Genomic DNA, 19,295 nt, shown 5'->3' with positions numbered 1-19,295 from the left:
TTCCTAATGATTCTTTTCCAAAGACAATGTCTCCATTATAATATTTTCCCAGACTTTCTTCCCCAAAATGCATTACTGTACTACTAGTTAATACCACAGTACTTTTTATCAAGAAGTGGACATTACTGAGCATTACTCTTCACACCACATTAAGGCAATATTCCAAAAAGAACAAAGTGACACAGGTATCCCTTGCACAGCCAATAAAATCCCAAGCCTCAAATCAGTTGTACTGGAATAAAATGTACCATATTTTTTGGACCAGAAGTTACTCCAGACCATAAAACATGCCTTGATTTTAGGAAGGAAATTTAAGGAAAAAATATTTATATGAATTTCTCACCTACAAATTTATCACAGAATGTTACACTTAAAGCAAGGACACAAAATATAACATTGCAAAATGAAACCAGACAAACTCATTTTTAGTCCTACATATTACTCATCTTGCTGTCCAGATTTTCACTTCCCTACACCTAACAGTCTTCTTTTTGTTACTGGAAAATCAAATTTTCTCTAGAAGGTGGCCCAAGGTGTCTTTCCGCTGTCCTGTTGGTATGTTCTGTCATTGCCAATTTAAAAGCTACACTATACTGAAAGCTCCTAACAGTGGCACTCTGTAACTTTTCCAAACAGTTTTCAGCACTGTTCACGTCAGCAACCCAAAACAACTCCTTTTTTATCACCTTCCTTACTGATCACTGCCATCATCATCATCATCATCATCATGAACGTTCCACTCCAGTCGCCTGGGTGTGGTTAACAAGCCTCCTCCACTCCTTTCTGTCCTTCCACTTTTCCTGCTCCATTACTTCTCCCACATCCAATCCAGCTTCTCTAATGTTCTTCCAAATCTGATACATTCACTTTCTTCTTGGTCTTCCAACTGGTCTCTTTCCCTTAACTTCTAATTCCAATTCCCTTCTTGCTAGCAGTTTCTTTCCCATTCTTTTTTACATGTCCAAACCATCTCAATCTTGCTTTCTGTATCTTCTGTACTAACAGTTCTATATTTAGCTCTTCTCTGACCGGGCGAGTTTGGCGTGCGCGTAGAGGCTCGTGGCTGTGAGCTTGCATCCGGGAGATAGTAGGTTCGAATCCTACTATCGGCAGCCCAAAAAATGGTTTTCCGTGGTTTCCTATTTTCACACCAGGCAAATACTGAGGACCTTAATTAAGGCCACGGCCGCTTCCTTCCAACTCCTAGGCCTTTCCTATCCCATCGTCGCCATAAGACCTATCTGTGTCGGTGCGACGTAAAGCCCATAGCAAAAAAAAATAGCTCTTCTCTGATTTTAATATTTTGAATTCTATCTCTTCTTGTCTTTTTATCTGATGTTCTTAGAAATTTCATTTCTGTTGCTTGGATCTTACTATCTTGTCTCTTATTAGTTACCAATGCTTCTAGTTCGTACGTTACAATTGGTAGTGTACCCGTCGAAATGGTACCATATAGGAATAAATGAAAATTTGCTTTAATATGCACGAATTTTCATGCATACGCACGGACCAGGTATCAGCTGATAGACAGGGAGTTTCGTTGCGAGCAGAGAGACAGAACCGGGTCGAGGGGTCAAAGACACTTGAGCTATGTCACAGCGGTGCGCTCATAATGCAGCGGAAAGTTGGAGAAGGGGTAAGAGAGTTCTGGAATCATCCGTACACTCACAAGAGAGGACGAATCACATTTAGGCATTATTTTCGACAAAAAGAAATCATAATCTGTAGATTATGTCACATTTACTTGTTCGTTGGTCGAGTGACGTAAAGGAGCGAAGCAGTATAAGAGAGCGAGAACACAGTATTCTTCTTGTTAGGTCACATATTCTAGTACTTCCTGGAATATCCTAATGAGTTTGTGCTTTGTCTTTGAATTTCAGAATTTTCCAGCACTTCATGTGGACTATTTCATTCCGAAGTACACTTGGAACAATTTAAGCCATTGAGAAGAGAACCTTATTTAACGAGTGAACTTGTGAAACGTACGACATAGACTAATACAGGGTGTGAGTCAAGTGATGTGTTTGAGCAACTGTAGGACATCTAATGTTATAAATCGCTGCATCGAGTGTTAGACAAGTATGACAGTGCACAATTTAGTGAGGTGATACAAGTGGAGCAAACCTTTAATTTAAATTTTAATTTCAGCCTGACTACGAGAGCCAGACCTTCAGTTATGGATCAACAAAGGAGGATTTCCACGAGAACCTCAAGGAATTATCGCCACAACTTCGTATTGCATGACATCATGGACTTCTAAGCTGAAATTGTGTGCGCCAGCACAATGATCATGTACGATCTACCGTAATCGAGAGAAGAGACCTGTCCTCATGTCTACACGTCACAGATGAATCAGTCTACATGAAAACCATGAGTTCCCATTAAACCTTATTATATCTTTCTGTAGATTTTCCCAAGATTGTATTCTTGATTGATTAATTTCTCTGCTATTAGTTAGATTTGAATTTCTTTCACTATAGTGTTGGTTGAGTAGAGCATATCGTCGCTGCCAGGACAAAGCCTCTTATGTGAAATATTCTAGCTTAGAACTTTCGCCGGTAAGTTTCAGTCATCTGAGGTGCAATATTGTGTGAATATAGTCAAGGCATTCTCGCTTTTCATAATGTAAGTGCTGTCGGTCAGTATATCTCCAAAAATATTATCACATAGGGGGTTTCGTCCTGGCAACGACGATATGTTATTAGTTCATTGATGGTATATGTGTGTTACTTAAGATCTTGAAAGATTGTCACTGGTACGTTGAGGCCATAATAATAATACTAATTGTACCGGGCGGTACACCTCTACGCGACGCAAGTTCAAATCTTGCGCCAATTGAAACTTCTCTACTGGAGAAACCCGGAACTTTAACCACTGAACTAACTCTACTAGTTATCAGAAAAGGTCACTGAGTGTTTTTGATTTGCTTTTGTTTCTCATTGATCAAGAAGTGTGAACATTCTCTAACAGACGTCTCTACCAAAAAAACTATGGTAATACACTCTGGCGCAATGGAATGAACTCTCTTGAAGACATTTTGTATTCTTTAAGTTTCGTCTTTACTAAATTTTGTTCTTTTATTTTTTGGGTTGGCAATATTAATCTTTCTGTCCGCCAGTTTTGAACTCAGCCAATCCCGAATTTCTTTAATTAATTTTTGACCAATAGTGTCTTTCTTCTTCTTCTTCGATGTTGATGTATAACTTTTAGCGACCCAATTAAATTTAGGGGGTGTGTCTACTCATTCTTGAAAGGTCTCGAATCTTCCACGAGGGTATAAAAACTGCTGATTTTCTTGTCTCGGGGCCACTCGTATAACATCTAACTCTGTGTGTGGATATGTAGCAGAGGGCAGGAAGCGCCTCTTTCTTCAAGCAGCAGATCTTCAACAAGGTAATGGCCTTTTAACATCTTTATTTCTTGCTAGCTCAGCAGTTTAACTCCCGGGGAAGGTTCGAAACCTTTAATATGTAACCTACCACTTTTAAAATGTAAATTCCTCTTGTGTCTATGTAAACACTACAAATCTCTTTAACTGTAAAGCGGGGATAGAGAGTGCTTTTCCCTCTCGAGCTCCCCTTCATTTTGAAATTGAGGTGACTACGTTTTCATAACCATTTCTACGCTTCCTTAACGTACTAAAGTTTTCTCATACGGGTCACCTCCCTAGCTTGGGATTAGCCCCTGTGTATCGGCCTAGAACCATTTAGGTTTTAAAAGGTGTATTCGAAGTGCAAGTTCACGCCTCCAGTCCTCTCTGTACTTTGGGCCAGTAACTTAACCTGATGTTTTATTTTCATTGCGAAGGCCCTGTAGGTTGGGTATTAAATACCCCTGTTTCCTTGTGTGCCTTGAGGGCAGATAGAAGTGAAATACGTTGTGGCCTTTGATAGGCTTGAACTTTGAGAGCAGGTCTGCTCTTTCCTAAATTTGATTTCTGTGTGCCTCTAGGAGGCTTAACATTGTAATTTGGAGCAAGTGCTCCTTGGCATGAGGGGGTTTTCTGCCCCTTTGTTCGATTTTGTACCTTGGTAAAGTTGGGCTAATAGCTCAACGATTGTGATTGTGGGGCTCGAAGCCCAGACCTTGTAATAATCCCCTAACACTTGTAATTTCTTTGTATCTGATTCTGGCTTGTTGTTGACTTGTTAAGTTTTCAAATTCTATGTTACCATTGTTAAGTTTTGAAAATATAACCCTTGTTGAAATTTTAATTCATCTTTCGAACTTGTAGTTAGACCCATTCCAGCCCGCACCTTCCTTCACCTCTACTGATCCACTAAAACACGGTAACAAGTGGTAGCAGAGCGTGGTTGAATGGGTCTCAACTTATCCCCTTTTGACGGCTAAATATTGCTTTTGATTTGAACTCTAACAATTTTCTCCGTCGCTGGAATTTTTCCATTGTTCTAAATTTTTAAAGTGTCAGTCATCATGCCCGGCCCTCGAGATGTCCTCCATCACGGCTATTTGCGCAAGGAGAAATTAATCTATGAATTAACAATTAGAAATGAGCAATCTGGAGGCACGGTTGCGGTAGATACTAACAAGCTTAAAGATTCCCTTGATTTGCCTATTTCCATCCCCATTTTGGGAGAAAAAGAGATTGACGATGCTCTCTCCACGATCACTGATACTACTACTGAGCTAGCATCTGTAGTTAGTTTTTTTTAAGAAAATGATCCATCACCTAATCAACTTAAACGTGTGCAAGCTAGATTGTTTAATTTTTCTAATAGAGTTAACGATCTGTTGTCTCTAAAGTTGAATGACATTCAAAAAAAGGAAGCTAGTGTTGTTCTCGAAGACCTTTCTGATTTGTCCGGTAAGGTTAGCCTATTGTTAACTGTGGCAGTCCCTCCCTAAACCGACCAACCCGCTACGGTAAACGTAGTTAGCGAGGAAGACTCTCCTAAAGGAGAAAAAAAAATAGGAAATCAGTCGGAGCGCAACAAACCTCTTGCCCATTAGACAATGAGTCTGAACACCGTACCCCTTTGAATAATGCACGTTCTGAATTTTCTGTTAACTCTACCAGTGACGTTATTTCATTCTTAAGGTTTTTAGTTGAATTCCAAGATCATGCTCTTGTATTTTCTCTTTCTCCGTGTCAAATCCTTCAGACAATTTACCCTTATTCCATTGGTGTCCTCTCAGACAAGATAGTTAGGGCAATTGCTGAACAATCATCAATAGAAGACTTCCACACCCATTTATTAGCAAACTTCATCCCGGCTAGGGCTAGGTTATCACTAATTCAGAAGTACTATTACCGTGTACAACGTCTGGATGAAAACCTTGCCGACTTCATCCAAGATATTAAATTCTATACCAGGGTGTTTGCTCTTCACTTCCCTGAAGATCAGATTGTACAGGCCATTGTGGAAGGCATTTCTCCATCATACAGGTCATACTTGTGCTTTGCGTCGCGTCCTCAAACGTTTGCCGAATTAGAGGCTATGGTTGTCTCAGCGGAAGGAGTTAGATACGCCGACAACTTACGTGTCGCGAAAGAACCCCCTCCGTCTTCTAGTAATTTTCGGCCTCCACCTCGCCGAACCGTAACACCCCGCAAATGTTATGCTTGTGGGTCACCTGACCATCTTCGGAACAAGTGCCCCTTGATTAAACCCAATGGGACCAGGAATGGAGCAGGGTCATCACAAGGCTGTTTTAAATGCGGCGCGTTTTCACATATTGCCAAGAACTGCCCTAATGCTAACAGCACCCCCTCCCGCTCAACTTCGGGTGCAACTTCCACCAACAATCATAAGTGACTAGTGGCTCCGGCTGAGTCGGCAGATTCATCTTTTCAAGGCTCAGCCCAGGTTAAATCCGACGAAAATTCAGGGGAAAATCAGAACTGTTCTACATTCCCATTTGTATGTCCCAAAGAATATCTTAGGATTGCGGCGGATACCCCCGCACCTGTTCCATTTCTCAAGATTGAATTGAATAATGAACCGGTAACTGTTCTTTTAGATTCTGGCAGCGTGTGTTCCATTATTTCGGCCGAGTGGTACTCCAAATTGAAAACTGTTTGTAAACTTCCTGATTTTTGTTCGACTTCGGTTCAATATGTTTCGGCGAACTCATCCCCATTAGAAATTTTAGGTTTTCTGTATGTCAGAATTAGAATTCCTAGATTTACTTGGAAGGTTCAACTGTTGGTGACTGAACACTTGTCTTGCCCCATTATTTTGGGAGCGGATTTCATGTCTTTTACTGGTCTAGTGCTCGACATTCAGAGCAAGTCGTGCACGTTCAAATTTGCTGCTAATTGTAAAATCCCCTTATTGAAATGTAGCTCTGTGTCATGTTCATCGGTTTCGCCTACCCAGGATGAGATGTTGTTAGACCTTAGACATCTACCTGAGGAGCAGGCTGACAGTATTCGTAAGTTGTGTCAGTCGTTTCCAGAGGTGTTCTCTGATACTCTTGGTGTTACTGACCTTATCGTATACAAGATTGAGGTGACTGATTCGATTCCGGTCCGATTTCCACCTTATAGGCTGTCTCCACCTAAAATGAAGGCTTTGAAGGAAATCATAGATCAAATGTTGAAGGATGGTATAATTCGGCCCTCTAAGTCGGCGTATTCATCGCCTATTTTCCTGCTTCCGGCCTGTGATTGATTATAGGGCTCTCAATCGGAAGATGGTGTTACAATCAGTGCCCCTTCCAGACCTTCACTCTTGATTTTCATGGTTTCGTAAAGCTAAGTTCTTCACCATCTTAGATCTTAATCAGGCTTATCATCAGATACCTCTGGCTGAAGAATCTGAGCATCTTACAGCGTTTGCCACGGATTGGAACTTGTATGAGTACAACCGCGTGCCTTTCGGACGAGATTGCTGGATAAGGTCTTCTCCGACATCAAATTCGAGTACCTATACCATTATCTTGATGATGTCGTCGTATTTTCTGGGACCTTTGAAGAACACCTTGATCATCTGAAAGAGGTCCTTAATCGTCTTCGTAAGGCAGGGTTAACAGTTAAGCTGTCCAAAGTCGCTCTTGCTAAGCCTTATATGTCATTTCTAGGGCACATTGTGTCGCCCGATGGTGTCGCTGTAGATCATTCTAGAACACAGGCCATCCGTGATTTCAAACCTCCCAAGGACATCAAAGGTACTGCTAGGTTCATTGGTATGGTGAATTTCTTCAGGAAATTTATTCCAAATTTCGCCAACAGAGCGGCGCCCTTGAACTTACTTCGTAGGAAAGGCGTCAAATTTGAGTGAGGACCTTCTCAACAAGCCGCTTTTGAAGATCTCAAATTAGCTCTGTGTAATGCCCCTGTTCTTGCGATGCCTGATTTCTCGAAGAAATTCATCGTCCAAACCGACGCGTCGTCGTCGGCGGTGGCAGCAGTCCTTCTTCAAGAGACTGAACTAGGAAGGCGAACCATCGCCTATGCATCTAGGACATTATCGGCCCAAGAATCCAAGTATTCCATCTATGAACTTCAGGGTTTGGCTGTCTTGTTTGCTCTAGAAAAGTTCCGCCTCTATCTGGAACATGTCAAGTTCGACTTGGAGACTGATAACCAAGCCTTAAGCTGGGTCTTAGCCAGGCCGCGTCGTACTGGTCGCATAGCCCGCTGGGCCATCAGAATTTCTGCCTTCCAATTTGATGTCAGGCATATAAGAGGAACGGAAAATGTTGTGGCAGATGGTCTAAGCCGTATGTATGCCAATGATATAGAGACCCCTGAACAGGTTGATAGTTCTTCATTTCCCGAGTCCATACCTCCTAAGGTTAATGCCATTCTAATTGATGCTCCCATGCTCTTTAGGGATATTGAAAAATATCAACGTGAAGATCCGACGCTGGCCCTTATCATGGAAACCCTTTCTTCGGGGGAACATGTAGTCCCTTATGTATTGAGGAATGGTGTTTTATGTTGCCCGTCGGGGCATTATAAGAAGATGAAAGTTGTGGTTCCAGCTGTTCTCGTACCTATGATCTTCAAGTATTACCATGAGACCCCACTAGGTGGGGGGGGCATTTAGGCATCTTCAAAACGCGTGAAAAGATCCGTGAAATGTTCATCTGGAAGGGTATGGACGGTGAAATTCGAGAATTGGTAAAAGCTTGTCAAACTTGTTGGCTCAGTAAACCCACATGTCCACTAACCAAGGGCTCTTGTCTTCCCACCAAGCGTCGCGCCCCATGGAACGACTCTATATCGACTACGTCGGACCCTTCCCCCAGTCGAAGGGGAATGCAAATAAATTCATCCTTGTGTGTGTGTAGATGGTTTTACAAGATTTTCTTGGTTATTTCCGAATAAGCTGGCTACCGTTCAGTCCACCATTTCTTGTTTAAGTTCTATCTTTGCTTCTTTTGGTCCGTGTCAATATATTGTATCTGATAATGCTAAAGCCCTTACCTCTAATCTCTTTCGTAAATTCTGTTTTGATCTATCTATCTCACATGTAACAACTTCTGCTTACTATCCTCAACCATCTCTGGCTGAACGGGTCAATCGTAATCTGAGGTCGGCTCTTACTGCCTATCATCACGACGATCATTCCAGGTGGGACACGTCCCCGCATTGGTTAGCCTTCGCTTTGAACTCGGCGGTTCACGAATCTCATAAATTCACCCCTGCTTCATTGATGTTCAGGTTTGTACCCAAAACCCCGCTCTCTAGCCTGTGGTCTCTTAGCGATATTCTACCTGAGGCAATAGATCCAGATAATATTAGAGATCTTAGGAAGAAGGCCAAGACCAATCTTAAAATTTCTCATGAAGAGGTTAGGGAAAGATATGATCGTGGACGGAGGCCCACCAACTTAAAGCTAGGAGACCAAGTTGTGGTCAAGAATTCTGTTCCCGCGGCCAAGCTTGCCCCCAGATTTCATGGGCCGTGCACCGTCTTGGATTTTTTTTAACGCCGGTGACATTGTTAGTGAGCAATCCAGCCACCGAGAAAATCTTTAGGGTTCACCTGTCCCAGGTGAAACCTGTGTAAATTACTTGCTCTTTGGATATTTAACATCTTGTAAGAACCACAAAAGGTTATATTTTTCTCTAAATCCTAGGGCTTCGAAGAGTGCTCACAGTTGCCTACCCTGTGGGGCGCCCAGCTCACCGTGCAAATACTCCGCAGCAGCCAGCTCCAGCATCCCCATGGAGACAACTTCGTCCAGCCGAGTTGACCACCGGTTCGACTACCCCGGATCCGAACAAAGTCCTCCAATTGGCTCGATTTCTCCAGCAGCACCTGTTACTGATGCCCGCCGGAAGGGACAAACACGACATAGACTCGGTCCTCTGGGGGCTATCCGCCTGAGACCATCTCGACGACGCCCAGAAAGTGTACTTTGCTACCCGCGCCAACTTACTCTACATAGCAGTCAACAAAGGATGGGCGCAAGCGATTCAGCTCGACCAGGCTAGATCAGAGACGCTGGCCTGGGTCCCAGAAGGCTTTAGATTTCAACCAGTGGCACGCCCAGCTACGGTCAGTCGTGGTCGGACTCGAGGACGGGGCCGCGGCGCACGTGGGGCGAAAGCCACCACAGCTACAACATGACTCCGAAGGGATTGGAGAGAGAGCGCCGCAGCGAGCACAGGAGCCCGTTCCCTTCGCCAGCCGGTCCTCTCCACAGGTCTCTAACAGGACTCCTTCCATTAGGGACCACCATTCCTCCGGAGATGAGCAGGGAGAAAGTGAGCGAGGCACCCTCAGCACCAGTCAACCAGGCTCACGTGTTCGAGACAACGCAAGCTACAGCAGCATGGCATATATCAACCTAGGATGTTTTCTTGTATTCTTTGTAATGTCTGTAACTGTGTCTTTTGTTATGCTTATTCTTGCCTTTAGGCCTCGCCATTAACTGTTTATACATGTAACCACTTGTGTGTATATATATATATATATTAAATAAAGAGTACAGGCAGGGATGAGCCTCACTCACCCTGTCGCCTTTTCTCCCTCGCTGGCTTGCGGGCTGCGCCCGGTGCTCTCCCTATTACACGCGCGCCATCGATGCCTGTAAAAGGCGTGGGGTAGGGGAGCTCCGGGACAGTATCGAGCCAGGGAGGGAGAAGGCAACTTACTCACTTTTCTTGGTTCCAAAAGAAAATGGGTCGGCTCGGGTCATTTACAACCTCTCGCCTTGGACTCCGTTTATCAAGAAGCCACGATTCCATCTCCAAGGACCAGCGAAGCACTTGCCAGAATACTGGAACACCATCTAGCGATCAAGATTGACCTTTGCAGCGGTTTCTATCAACTCCCGCTCAATCGTCACTCAATGTTTCACTATGGAGTTCGATACCGCCGCAAGGCGTATCTTTGGACACGTTTATCGATGGGCCACGCTTTGGCCCCGTCGGTATTGCACCGGTGGGCGGACGCTTTAGCGGAACTTCTACATCAAGAGTTCAACATCAGTATAATCACTTACTTAGATGATTGGCTGCTCCATGGACCTCAGCTTTCCCAGGACCTCGTGGACGACATCCTCTTGTATCTGGATGTGATTCTAGGGATTACTATTAACCACCAGAAATCCCTACTGACACCGACGTCTATCTTGACCATTGACATTCCTCTGCAAGAATTAACGCTACACTATTCCGCTCAACAACGGGTGCAGCAGCTTCTCCGCCTGGTGCCACAGGCTACGGGCGACGAATTGTCGCAGATCGCCGGTTACCTCAGCTGGGTAGTTTACGTGATGAACTGGCCACGCTTCATCCCGAAACACATCTTATCTAGGGAAATGTTCTGGGTTCGACTTCTAGACCCCAACATCATCGCTACTCCTCATCGCATGGGAACTCAACTTCCAGAAGTGATAGTGAATTCAGACGCAACCCCCAGATCCATTGCTGCTCTAGCCCCTCAGGCTAACCAAGGATGGGCGCAGGCATATGGCATCCCTGCGCCTATTCACGCAGCGGAAACTACAGCAGCGGTCATTGCCGCTACATGGGCCATGGAGGACTTGGAACCTATGTATCGAACCATTGTTGTATATACCGATAGTGCTGTCGCCCTGTGGACTCTGCGCACAGGGCGCGGACCAGTGTTACATGTACATAACTATTTGCTCTGTATGTATCTTTATTTAATAAAAACAGCTATAGAGAGGGGCATCTCCCTCTCGTGGCGACCTGTCGCCTCCGCCAACAATCCGGCTGACGCCCCGTCCCGGGCAATTCTGACTTCTTTACACGCACACCCGCAGTTGGCTATATAAGCGGGGTGCGCCCAAGGGACGGGGCTCAGTAGGATTGGACGGATGGAGGAGACAAGTCGTCACAACTAACAACGCGCACCATCGATGGCTATAAAGGGCGTGGGGTAGGGGAGCTCCGGGACAGTCTCGAGCCAGGGAGGGAGAAGGCAACTAAACACGAAGACTGTCCCGGAGCTCCCCTACCCCACGCCTTTTATAGCTATCGATGGCGCGCGTGTAATAGGGAGAGCACCGGGCGCAGCCCGCAAGCCAGCGTGGGAGAAAAGGCGACAGGGTGAGTGAGGCTCATTCCAGCCTGTACTTTATATATATATTACAAGTGGTTACATGTATAAACAGTTAATGGCGAGGCCTAAAGGCAAGAATAAGCATAACAAAAGACACAGTTACAGAAATTACAAAGAATACAAGAAAACATCCTAGGTTGATATATGCCATGCTGCTATAGCTTGCATTGTCTCGAACACGTGAGCCTGGTTGACTGGTGCTGAGGGTGCCTCGCTCACTTTCTCCCTGCTCATCTCCGGAGGAATGGTGGTCCCTAATGGAAGGAGTCCTGTTAGAGACCTGTGGAGAGGACCGGCTGGCGAAGGGAACGGGCTCCTGTGCTCGCTGCGGCGCTCTCTCTCCAATCCCTTCGGAGTCATGTTGTAGCTGTGGTGGCTTTCGCCCCACGTGCGCCGCGGCCCCGTCCTCGAGTCCGACCACGACTGACCGTAGCTGGGCGTGCCACTGGTTGAAATCTAAAGCCTTCTGGGACCCAGGCCAGCGTCTCTGATCTAGCCTGGTCGAGCTGAATCGCTTGCGCCCATCCTTTGTTGACTGCTATGTAGAGTAAGTTGGCGCGGGTAGCAAAGTACACTTTCTGGGCGTCGTCGAGATGGTCTCAGGCGGATAGCCCCCAGAGGACCGAGTCTATGTCGTGTTTGTCCCTTCCGGCGGGCATCAGTAACAGGTGCTGCTGGAGAAATCGAGCCAATTGGAGGTCTTTGTTCGGATCCGGGGTAGTCGAACCGGTGGTCAAATCGGCTGGACGAAGTTGTCTCCATGGGGATGCTGGAGCTGGGTGCTGCGGAGTATTTGCACGGTGAGCTGGGTCTTCGAAGTGCTAAATAATAATAATCGTATGGCCTCAGCTACCGTGTGCAGACATTTCAATTTGACGCCATCTGGCTGTCTGCTCGTCAATTTCGACGTTCCGTTTTACTCTAGGCTCCCACTAGATGGCAGATCGAGTAAACCGAAACTCTCTTGGGCGTCTATGGCTGAGATTTAATTAATTTTGTCGGGTAAACACCAAATGTGTCACCAGAGATCTTTTACATGCCGACATCGTACGACATGGAGTGTCGAACGGACTTTCTTCCGCCCTTCAAAAATCCGACTACCTCTGCCGGGTTTGAACCCGCTATCTTGGGATCCGGAGGCCGACACTCTACCGCTGATCCACAGAGGCAGCTCTTCGAAGTGCTGGTGTTCCATAACAGTCGTCTCGTGTGTGGGGTCCGACTCGTCGTATGCTTCCAGTTGCTGAAGTCTTTCGTTGAAGGTCGTCTGCTGTACTTTCAACTGTGGGGCGCCCTGTCTTTGTGACTTAACTGAATTTAAAATACGCTTTACATCATTTACACTGACAGAGTGAAAAAATAAATTATTTTCGTTTTCTGTAAAGTCACTCATTATTTTATTTAGATTGATATGATTTTGAGGTTGGGATTCCTTTATTGGGTTAGTTACAAAGTCAGAGTTAAGTGTATCGAGAGGTATAGTTGGCATATGTGGTTCTTTGCATTTTCCAACACCCATAGCTCGAAGTTCGTTCCAGGTTTCACGTGCATTTACGTTCCGTGTTACATTCTTAATGTGATTAAATTTGCTATTGCGAATTAATTGCTTTGTTCTGTTACGTAAAAGACGATGCTGTTCAAAATCTAATTCATTATTTGTTTCCTTGTATCGGCGATACATTGCGTCACGGCGAGCCATTGTTGCTTTTATATCACTTGTTCCAAGGTGCAGGCGAGCGAGTGACTCTAGCTTGCCTAACTGGAGCATGTTTGTCATATAGTCCTATGAGTAGAGAGTTAAATCTTCTCACTTTCATGTCTGTGTCCTGCACCTGCTTTATATCTTCCCAAGGTAAACTGTACGCATCATTTTGGAGTTGTTGTAGATCGATATTTTTCAGATCCCTATAACTAATGTATTTAGCTCTGTATTTTGGTACACGTAGAGAGTTGCACAGGTAAATTAAGTCATGAGTTGATATGCCAGGTACAGGAAATTGACCGTACTTCAGAACATTTTGCGGGTTATTTGTAACTAAGAGGTCAATTCCAGTATGGCTTGTGTATTTAAGTGTATGAACATGATTCGTTGCATCAAGCGGTAAGATCGTCATGTCGACGGAGGTAAGTAGGTTGCTGATTCGTTCTGATAAGCCAGTCGGGGCTGAGATATTTGAGTTAAAGTCACCAAGAAGTATTATATGCTCCTAGGTTGGTACTAGTTTGAGAAGGTCAAATTCAAAATCAGAGATATTAGTAACATTCGGTGGTTTATAGACAATTCCTATCAATACTTTTTGACGGTTAATTATGGTCTCAGCAAACATATATTCTGCATGTGGAGTGATGCCAGATGATGATCTGATAATTATTCTACATTTAATATCATCTCTACAATAAACTGCTACACCACCACCACGTCTGGCAGTGCGATCATGCCGACAGAGAGTATATCCTTCTAGATTTACAAGGTTAGAGCTAATTTTATCGGATAACCAGGTTTCAGTAATACACATAATATGCATGTTACAGGTTGATATTAACGAAAAAACTTCATCTATGTCACTGAGGAGTGAGAGAGAATTGATATGGCAACACTGTAGACTTCGTGAGAACTGAGACAGAGATTGTTTCAATAGCAGTTCAGTAGGCTGAGGGTTGGGGACAGTTGGTGAAGGTACACGAGGGTTATTTTCGTCTTGGAATACACTCGGACCAATGACACTCAGGAATGCCTCATCTACCATAACAGTAGTGGAGTTCTCTGGAACAAAACCACATGATATGTAGTGGAGTTCTCTGGAACTATACCACATGATATGTAGTGGAGTTCTCTGGAACTATACCACATGATATATAGTGAAGTTCTCTGGAACTATACCACATGATATTCAGTGGAGTTCTCTGGAACAAGACCACATGATATGTAGTGGAGTTGCCTGGAACAATACCACATCATATGTAGAGGCATTCTCTGGAACTATACCACATGATATATAGTGGAGATCTCTGGAACTATACCACATGATATGTAGTGGAGTTCTCTGGAACTATACCACATGATATGTAGTGGAGTTCTCTGGAACTATACCACATGTTATGTGGTGGAGTTCTCTGGAACTATACCACATGATATGTAGTGGAGTTCTCCAGAACTTTACCTCATGATATGTAGTGGAGTTCTCCGGAACAATACCACATGTTATGTAGTGGAGTTCTCAGGAACTATAGCACATGATATGTAGTGGAGTTCTCTGGAACTATGCCACATGTTATGTAGTGGAGTTCTCTGGAACTATACCACATTATTTGTAGTGGAGGTCTTTGAAACTATACCACATATTATGTAGTGGAGGTATTTGGAACTATACCACATATTATGTAGTGGAGGTATTTGGAACTATATCAGATGCCACATGATATATAGTGGAGGTCCTTGGAACTGTACCTGATTCCACATGATATGTAATGAAGGTGTTTGGAACTTTACCACCTGCCGCATGATATGTAGTAAAGGTCTGTGGAACTATAGCACCTGATATGTAACGGAGGTATTTCGAACTATACCATATGATATGTAGTGGAGGTCTTTGGAGCAATCCCAGCTGCCACATGATATGTAGTGGAGGTCTTTGGAGCAATACCAGCTGCCAGATGGTATGTAGTGAAGGTCTGTAGAACTATACCACTTGATATATAATGGAAGTCTTCGGAACTATACCACCTGCCACATGATAGAATGTGGTGGTCTTTGGAACTATACCGCATGACATGTACTGGAGGACTTTGGAATACACTGCAGTTTGTAGAAAGTGAAACACTCAGAAGCCATGGTCTGAAACATGCCAAAATCAGAGGGCGTGTAGAACAGTGGAACCATAATAAGGGTTTTAAATTGCAGAGAGATAGCGTGCACCTAGGCCCAGCAGTGCCCTTTTGTGTGTAACTGGCCAGGGCAGTGTTACGCACTGCTCAGTCAGTGTGTTGCCATCATAGGAAGTGGAAACATGTCCCTAAGTGACACTATGCCTCGCCAACATCACAGGAGGGAATATCAGCATATGAATGCGTTCGAACGGGGCAGAATGATAGGGCTCCAGTAGATGTGTTTGGCGTTCCGTGACATTGCGGCTCATACAGGGTACGCTGCTTCAACAGTGAGGCGTATGTGTAACCAGTGGAGTGAAGAGGGCCGTACACAGTGCCGAGAGGGTACTGGACGATATAATGCGACCACAGCACGAGATATCCTCCATCTTGGCTGCAACGTACAGAACAGCTTCGTCCACGGTGTTGGCTCGACGTTGGAGCACTGCAACGGGTGTTGGGATGTCTGCATCGCTGGTTCGATGCCATCTTCGTAGGGCCGGACTGATGGCATGCATGTCATTGCGCCGGCTTCCATTGAGCAGCAACCACCAACGCTGCAGACTGCAATGGACAATGTGACCACCGACACTGGCATGCTGAGTGCTGAGTGGCAAAATGTAGTGTTTTCGGACAAGCCCCGCTTCAACTTGTCGTACAGTGATGGCTGCATACGCGTTAGACGTCGCTGTGATTAACACCTCCGTGCAGACTGTATTGTTGAGGAGGATAGCGGACAAACGCCAAGTGTGATGTTTCGGGCGCAATTGCCTATAACATGCGATCTCGCCTCCTACGTCTTGAAGGCAATCTGAATAACTACCACTACATCAGGGAGTTTATACAGCCCGAGGCATTACCCCTGCTGCAGGCCATTCCAGACGCCATATTCCGGCAGGACAATGCCCGGCCGCATGCGGCAAGGAATGTGCAAGCCCTCTTGGAAGAACGATGAACACCACTGCTTCCCTGGTCTGCCCGTTCGCCAGATATGTCACCCATCGAACATGTCTGGGATATTCGGTCGACACCTTGTTCGGTCAGGTCCTCCTGCAGCCACTGTTGATGATTTATGGACGCACCTAGAAACCGCATGGCAGAGTATTCCCCAGCAGCATATTCAGGTGCTCTTTGATTCCATGCCACGACATCTAGTGGCTCTGATTGCTGCACGTTGTGATGCTACGCCATTCTGCATTCCGATGGTCGCCGTGCATATACAGTCCTCTAATTGTAATCATTCGTGTATTTTTTTTTTGCTAGGGGCTTTACGTCGCACTGACACAATTTGTGTCTGGTCATGTCCCTAATATGTGAAATAAATTGCATTGTGATCACAGCTCTCGGTCTTGGTGTTTTACTTTCTACAAACAGCAGTGTATACCAGCTGCCACATGATATGTAGTAGAGGTATGTGGAAATATACCACATGATATGTAGTAGAGATCTTTGGAAGTATACCAGCTTTACAAGCGGGTTCAAACTCCACTGTCGGCAGCCCAGAAGATGGTTTTCCGTGGTCTCCCATTTTCACACCAGGCAAATGCTGGGGCTGTACCTTACTTAAGGCCATGGACACTTCCTTCCCACTCCTAGCCCTTTCCTGCCCCATCGTTGCCATAAAACCTATCTGTGTCGGCGCGACGTAAAGCAGCTTGCTTTACAAGCAATGAAAATCATTGCAAATCCCTATTGAAAGTAACTTATAATAAACGTAAGAAATTTATTTCACTTCCACCAATTCAATACAATTCAAAATGTTGATGTTCGAGTTAAAACAGTATTAAAATGAGAGTTGAGACATCATCAGCCATATCAATACCTCAAATCCTACCAGGTACCTGCTTGAAAACAGTTCTAAAATCTGCTACAAAATTGAATACATTAAAAAATTACAAACCTATGTATCAAATTGATATACTAAATATTAATGGAAGTTTAAAAATATTATTACAAAATAGTGGAAATAGGTATAGAACATTGCAAATATTTATGTACGAGATGATGTGGAAAAGCATTCCAAAACTGTGCGAATTTCTGTATTGTTTGACCTTGGCACGTCATACTTGCTGCAGTCTATTCAAGAATAGCGAACAAGTTATAACATTTATTTTTTAGTTTGTGACTAGCCCAGAAAGACGTTAATTTCACATTGCAATTCTACCCGAGCAGTTGTGTTGAGCAACTCTATTGTAGACCAACCAAAAGAGTTTGCCGAAATGACGTTAGACTATTCACCTCCGCTGAGCATTCTCTGTATTAGTGATGTGCCTAGCGCAGAAAGAGGATGGTTTCATGTCATAATTCAAATCGAACCTATGTTGAATTATTAAGTTAATAACTTGATGAGGACTGCTGAAGTGTCATTAATATCTTCTTCTGTTCACTAATATTTTAATGTTGATAGTGTGCTTCTGTTGTTGGAGTATTCGGATGATGGTTTATTAGTTGAAAGGGGCTGTCGAGTTGTGGTACGATTTAAGCTCGTATATGAGCTCCGAAAGGAAGGAGTAATCCATAATTAAGTGAGTTGAAAGAATGAAGGAAAAGAGAGGAGGTTTACACTTAAATTTTGAGTCTGTGATGTTAACGCTTACCTTTAGCGTTGTTGGGCTGTTATCTTGTTACTTAACTGGTTTTTGGAACACTGGCAGTCAATAACGTTCTGCTCCTCACATTGTACGTGTGACATCTTGGTGGAAGGGAGTGTGGACCTGAGAAGGCAGGGCTGTGGGTTTGTGGCTGGCGCATGGGAGGAAGTTGTGTTTAATGGGAGAGAAGGAGGGGCGTGATATGTTTATCGGCTTAGTGGGGGTGCTTATTGATATTGTCTTAAAAACCTCCAAGATTTTTTTCCTTCAAGATTTAACTTATTAAACAAAATTATTATTTCATCATATAGAGGGCTTTTGTTGTCTATTGGATAATTTAGGTTTTTACTTATGTTGTATTTTTGACCCAAGAAAATGTACAAATTCTCAAACTCGGTCATGAGTCTGCCTTTTTTAATTCTTTCTGCTACTGGCTTTACGTCGCACCGACACAGTAGGTCTTATGGTGACGATGGGACAGGAAAGGGCTAGGACTGGGAAGGAAGCGGCCGTAGCCTTAATTAAGGTTCAGCCCCAGCATTTGCCTGGTGTGAAAATGGGAAACCACAGAAAACCATCTTCAGGACTGTCGACAGTGGGGTTCGAACCCACTATCTCCCGAATACTGGATACTGGCCGCACTTAAGCGACTGCAGCTATCGAGCTTGGTTTTTAATTCTTTTTTAAATTTGAAGATGTTGTTCAATTATAGTGAAGCTATGTCCTGTATCCTTCATGTGATTACTCCTTGCTGAGTGTTTGTTATGCTTCTGAGCATTGAAATATTCGGCATATCTGGTTGTAAATCTTCTTCCGGTTTGACAGATATACGAACTACTGCACTCGGTGCATTTAGGTCTTTAAATGCCGGAACCAGAAAATTTATTGTTATCAGAATTTATCGTATTGTCATTGAAAACGAACTTTTGATTTGAGTTTTGGGTCTTATAGGCTATTTTCGTTTCATGTTTCTTTAAAGGATTGGCAATCTGATGTATGATCGGATTGGTATAGGTAAAGGTTCCATGCTTTGATTTGTTTACTTCTATTGGGGAGAGGTTTGTGGCTAGTTTTAATTTCACTTTGCTAATTACTTTATGTATGATTGAGGGATTATAAGCTGGCTATTTCTTTTATGGTATTTATTTCCTTCATTAGATTGGCAGTTGAAAGAGGAATTTTTAGCGCTCTGTACACTAAACTGTAAAATAAAGCTTGTGTATGTGACTGTGGGTGTAGAGAATTTTGTTTTATGGTTGTGGGAGTAAAAGAAGCTTTTCAATAGATTTGAAAATCAAATTAATTTTGAAGTACTTGTGATTGTAATATCG

The 19,295-nt window shown here is 43.9% G+C and overlaps 1 protein-coding gene across 1 annotated transcript in view; it reads right to left on the bottom strand.

The window, feature by feature from the left end:
• Positions 1–19,295, bottom strand: part of LOC136874626 (gastrula zinc finger protein xLCGF3.1) — a 71,498-nt gene that overhangs the window by 18,822 nt on the left and 33,381 nt on the right. The gene's annotated exons all lie outside the window — the stretch shown is intronic.

This window comes from Anabrus simplex, chromosome 5 (genome assembly GCF_040414725.1).
Source record: "Anabrus simplex isolate iqAnaSimp1 chromosome 5, ASM4041472v1, whole genome shotgun sequence".
NCBI lineage: Eukaryota > Metazoa > Arthropoda > Insecta > Orthoptera > Tettigoniidae > Anabrus > Anabrus simplex.
This window is presented reverse-complemented; position numbering and strand designations above follow the sequence as displayed.